Here is a 6168-nt window from a genome sequence, read left to right on the forward strand (position 1 = left end):
ATCTGCCCTTTAGAGTATCCCATGAACATTTTTCTTACCTGGGGATTAACATCCCCAGAAATCCAAAACTTCTCTTTAAACTTAATTATATTGATCTGATTGGCAGGCTTAAGTGTATGATAGATAAGTGGAAACTTCTCCCCCTCTCATTGATTGGCTGTGTCAACATTGTTAAAATGGTTGTGCTCCCAAAATTTACTTATTTATTTCAGAATGTGCCCATCTTCCTCACTTCTTCCTTTTTCAAGACGTTAGACTCTATTATCATGCCCTTCGTCTGGGCCTCCAAGCCTGCCCGTATTTCAAAGGCCCACTTACAGAAGTCCACGGAGGAGGGTGGCTTAGGCTTGCCTGTCTTTCGGCATTACTACTGGGCCTGTAACGCCAGAGCATGGGTTTTCTGGAATCTCTCCATGGCTGTGGGGTCAGAGGTGTGCGGTCCCGGCCCTAGATGGCCTGAGATTGAGCTTAGTAATGCTGTGTCACTTACTGGTGCCTCCTTGTCAGCCATTTTATTCTCAAAACCTGATATTAAAATTAAATCGTTATGGAATAATTTCTTACTCTGCAACTCTATAAAAATTTTAAAGCAAATCAAGGTAATTCTGAACCTCCCAGAAAAGTCAATTCATGCCCCCATATGTCAGAACCCCTGTTTCAAGCCTGGTATGATGGATGCTGGTTTTATGCAGTGGTCAAATAAAGGTATAACTACTATCAGAGATCTCTACATTGATAATCACTTTGCTTCTTTTGCCCAACTCCAGGCTAAATTTAAACTCTCTACTAATCAATTTTTTCGTTATCTACAAATTAGGAATTTTGTCAAGCATACTTCTTCTCCTGTAAATGCGACCCCCATGCAACATGACTATTTTGATATAATGACCACCCCTCCCACCTCCAAACATTTGGTCTCTAGGTTGGTTAATCTCTTCGTTGTGGCAACCCCATCTCTCCATATTAAAGAGGCGTGGATCAAGGACACTGGCGAAGCTATATCTGATGAGTTATGGGCGATAGGTTTAAACAGGATAAAATCATGCTCTATTAATGCTCGACTTCAGCTTATCCAGTTCAAAGTAGTTCATAGGTTGCACTATTCCAAGACTAGACTGAATACATTTTTTCCTGCTGTTTCCCCAACTTGTGATAAATGCAAATCAGCGGAGGGAACTCTTGGGCATCTTTTCTGGTCCTGCTCTAAGCTCACTAGATTCTGGGTTGACATTTTCAGTTTGTACAGTGCTGTTTATAATAGACAACTGGCTCCTGACTGTCTCTTAGTGATATTGGGCTGCTCCAACGATTCTTTGGCTCTTCCTTCTGCTTTACAACAAGCCCTCATGTTTGGTATGACCATCGCAAAACGAGTTATCATAAAGGAGTGGAAATCAGCTTCCCCTCCTTGTTTCAAGTGGTGGCTTAATGATATGGTTTCCTGTTTATACCTTGAAGAAATACGGTTTTCTATGTCTAACTCTCTAGATCAATTCAAGAAGATCTGGGGCCCTTTCATAGATTACATCAGGAAGAAGAGCCCACAAACTGGGACCTAATTTATTCTTTTTTATATATATTTTTTTATTCTATTTATTTTTTATCCTCACTGAGTCCCTCACTCCCCTCAGGTACAGGCTTCCTTGACTTAATCGGTGGACTTTTTAGGGCATCTGCTCAGTGAATGGACACGTATAAGTATACCTTTTCCTTTTTATATTATGTGCGATTGCTGGCTGTTTGTGTTCGTTTATTTTTGTATTGTCTGTATTATGTATGTAAAAAATCTGCATAAATAAAATAAAAAAAAAAAAAAAAAAAAAAAGAAGTGCGGCTTCTCTGAAGCGAGTCAGGGTTAATGCGGCTCCTCTCAAGTGGATCAGCAGTTGCATGGTTTCTTCGAGACTGGTCAGAATGTGTGTGGGTCCTCTTAGGTACATTAGAAGTATGATGACTTTGGGAATTAGGAGGGATATTTGGTAAACTATGTGGGGGTTTGAAGAAAGTTAGAACAGAGCATTTTAGGCATTTTCACAAGTTAAATTAATCAATTACTTTACTCAAAATAACAACTTATACTGCTTACAATTTTGTTGGCTTAGATTTGGCAAACACAGACTTCTGAGTAGATCCAGTCTTCTGCATCCTTTGGGAGTCAGAAGAAAATGAGTGAAAGATCTTCGGAGCTCTAGGCAGTTCTTCTTTTCTGTTCAGAGAAAGAGAAAGAAGCTATATGTCATGTAAGAAATAAGTAGACAAAAAAAAGAAAATTAATGGAAACTTACCTTTTCTTTGCATTATATTTTGACTGATCAACACTGATTTCTTCATCCTCATCTTCTCCAGGAAAAAGTAGGTTCTTTGGCCTAAAGAATCACTTTGTTACTTACATATCTGCCACATTTTACAATACACTGACTAAATATAATCATAGATTACAAATAAAGACAACTTACATTCTTCTTCGTTTGGGTTTAATTGGGGAATCCTCCCTATCTGTTGCAAGGTCTGTGTGTTCGACAGCTTCAGGTAGTTTTAATCTTGCCTCACCGTAACTGTCTACAAAAGATTACAACAAATATATATATATATATATATATATATATATATATATATATATATATATATATATATATATATATATATGGCCACTGTATCAGAAACATTTCAACACACAATCTATATAGTAATACTTACTCGATGTAAATATAATTCTGACCCTGTGTGGAGTCCATCCTTCCCCAGGTTGCTCCTTATTTTTTGTGGCTTTTACAACATCCACTTTATTTGGTGGCCACATACATTAATTTTCTTTGACCCAATTGGAAGGCACCACTTCTACTTCATTAGTTTTTTCAAAAATCACAATGTGATACATTGACTAAACAAAATACAATTGTAATTTAGTCATTTATATGCCTTTTCAAAATAATCTGTAGGAACACTTTTGAGTGAATAATGTGAGAAGAGAGACTATTTTTGCGAACTGTAATTGCACACAACATTTACCGCAGATACAAAGAAAGCAACAAAATATAAACTGCAGATTTACTGGACCCATAAACAACTGCATGCTACCAAAAAAATGTTTAAGTATAATGTAAATCAATAGCTGCCGTGTGGTTTGTTTAAATGCAGCAAAGGTATAACAACAAACTTGTCATGAAATGGCAGTCTGACATATTTTTGCACACTCTCCACTCTCTGAAAATGTTTCAGTGTCAAAGACAAGTTAGACACCATGAAGATGTCCAACTCTGTAGAGTCAAAAGGGTATTCAAAGAATGATTCCTTGCATCTGTAGTCCCTACCGACAAAATATTCCACTCCCCTATCAACAATAATATTTTCAACCAACACAAACTTGTTCTTTATTTTGATGCAGGAATCTCTATTTGTAGTTTTGATAACTGCACCATCCATGGACAACACTTTAAACTGTTTTACTTGTCCTGTGAAAAATTGTGGTACTGGCCCTTCAGTATGTTCCGATTTATAATCTTTGGATGTCTTTGCATTAAGATTACAGTTGGAGCTGGCTTCATCAATTTCAGACAACCTGCGGATCACTTGTGTCAAAGGATTTCGTGGGCCTCTAACCAGTTTTTTAAGATGACCCAAGAAATTCTCATATGGAAAAGATGAAAATAAATCCAAATTACCATGGATTTTTACATCTTCACAAAGATGGACCAAACCATGAAAATTGTAAACTAAAAATTCTTGTCCATAAAGCTGACCAAAATGTTCAACAAAAGATACCAAAAGAGAATTGGTTAGATTGTTCATCGTCAAACAATATTCTGAACTCAGTAATATGTGTACGACAATTGACAAAAGCATGAAATTGTCATAAATTTGAGACTTTAACACACCCTTCAGTACAACAGGTCCAGTGTACAGCAGGAACTGACGAAATTCTGAGGCCTTCCACCTACTTTTTTCAGCCAGTGTACGTGGTCTTCTAGTGAACTCAGAAGGAATGTAATCCCTCAAAGAAAGTAGTCTCTCTGAAATCAAGGAAGCTTGACTGCTTGACATACGACAACGCAGGGGTCTAGGAGGACCCATCCACAAATCAAGCAGACGCCTCATAACCCCTAAACATACTAAGTGCATGTAATCATAAGGGAAGCTGGCAACCCTGTCAATATTAAGGTCAGCTAAAGGTGAGTGTTCATGGTGGTGTTCTACATCTGTATTTTGTCTAAAGCATTCGTCCGTTCTACGTCTTGCACTTAAATCAGGAAATGTCATTCGATGTCCTATACGGATACCAATTTGGTGACACTTGTCACATCCATGGTATGCACAGTGTGATTTCACTCCTTTGACAAAGGCTCAGGCTGGAGTGTCACATACAACAGAGCAGATGTTCAAAAAGAACCTCTTTCCCTGAAAAACAAACCCACTGCTCAGTGACTTTAATTCACACACCAGATGTTGCAAATACTCTGACAAAGACTTTGGTTTAGTGTTGCCACAAAAAAGACCAATCAGCACTGGTTTCTCACTGTACCCCTGCAACATACCAAGAATGGGCCAAAACTGAGTACTACTGCTTTTGAACAGGGGTAGGCCGTCAAAATTCAGCTGTAATTTAAATAAGTGTCTATCTGGGACAACAGACCACACCTTATTCAACAGTCCATGAAATGAGCTTAGTATTCCAAAGTAGTGAAACATACCACCTGATAGAGTTTCTATTTTGAATGCTGTTTTTGTTTTAAGTAATGTTCGCCCATCTTTTGGCAGAGAGGGATGGTGAACTTTTAAAATGCAGAGCAGGGCTGATAACGCAATCAGGGGAATGCTAAACTCAGTGGCCCAGTCAGCAAGAGAATCCTTCAAGTCATCAATAGTGTCACTGCATGGATCACTATGATCCATTTCCTTCTCATCAGACAAAAACCTATCCTTTGGAATCTGTTCATTCCCACCTATCTCTGCTGCTCTGAAACTCCTCCTCAAACCATACAGAAGTTTCATCATTGAAGCTGTCTGCATAATTTATTTCAACCTCTTGCCTGCTATACTCACTATCTATTGTCTGTATTAGTTCATCAACCTTTTTTAATGCCCGTCTTCTCACATTGCTCCTCTCATTGTAACTCCAATTACCATCCATACCAACAGTCTGTCAAGTTTTCTTGCCCATGCACAGTCCTGTAAAAAAAAAAAATTAACATTGAATATGCCTCAACTATTCCAGATTTACCAATATAGGATAGTACTGTAGCTCTAAAACTCGTTTGTATTAATAATTTTGTTAGATCATGGAAAATGAGTGCTTTTAGGCCAAAGTTTCCCATCTTTTTAAGCAACTTTAATTTAATTGTTTTTATCAATCAATTTAAATCCACATCTAAATATTTTATATTTAATTATTTTAACCATAATTATTACATTCCCTTTAATTTCATAGTATAATACTAGCCACTTGTATGGTTGTTCTCCTGGTTTAGTTTTGCCATAAGTGGCCAATTGTTCATTGCATTCATAGATGTGAACTCTAAACATTACCCAGGTTGAGAACTATTGTTTTAGACAACAAAAAAATTATGTGATCAATTTCATTCTTTCAATGTAGATATTTTAATAGTACAGTATGATTATTTTTCTCTCAATCGCCTACAAATATGGCACACATGGGAATGAGATGACTAGCAATACATGACTAGCAAAAAAACTAAGCAGGCCTCTGTGATCACAAATAAAAAACTTGGAGCAAAGAACTTTCAGAAAAGAAAAGAAAAACATGGGGAACAGGCACCAGAATGTAAACACAAACAGGGAGACCAGGAGGGAGGAGGACCGGAGGAGGTTCAGGGGGAGGGACGGACGGCCAGACTAACAGAGGGGAACAGGGACAGGAGTGAACACACAAAACAAAAAACAAACAACAACATGAAGCCCCCCCAGGGCAAAGCAGAAGACCACCATGTCCGTGTGGTGGAGACTGGAGTCCCCCAGGGCGGAGCAGAAGACCACCACAACCGTGTGGTCAGAGCGGAAGCCCCCCAGGGCGGAACAGAAGACCACCACATCCTTGTGGTCGACGTCGGAGTCCCCCAGGGCGGAGCAGATGACCACCACGTCCCTGTGGTCGATGCCGGTGTCCCCCAGGGCGAAGCAGAAGACCACCACAACCGTGTGGTCCGGGCGGAA

General features: G+C 38.8%; 1 long non-coding RNA gene across 2 annotated transcripts; it reads right to left on the minus strand.

Moving 5' to 3' along the window:
- Positions 1 to 1830: 1830 nt before the first annotated feature.
- Positions 1831 to 5182, minus strand: LOC132103565 (uncharacterized). Of its 2 annotated transcripts, none has more exons than XR_009423405.1 (6): positions 5122 to 5182; positions 2698 to 2881; positions 2457 to 2559; positions 2286 to 2366; positions 2087 to 2206; positions 1831 to 1984 (listed from the first exon to the last, which is right to left on the minus strand). It is a non-coding gene; the product is annotated as an uncharacterized LOC132103565 (long non-coding RNA). The 2 variants fall into 2 exon arrangements; XR_009423404.1 differs by having other exon boundaries at positions 5131 to 5169.
- Positions 5183 to 6168: the final 986 nt, after the last annotated feature.

The sequence above is a fragment of the Carassius carassius genome, chromosome 24, assembly GCF_963082965.1.
Source record: "Carassius carassius chromosome 24, fCarCar2.1, whole genome shotgun sequence".
Taxonomy (NCBI): Eukaryota; Metazoa; Chordata; class Actinopteri; order Cypriniformes; family Cyprinidae; genus Carassius; species Carassius carassius.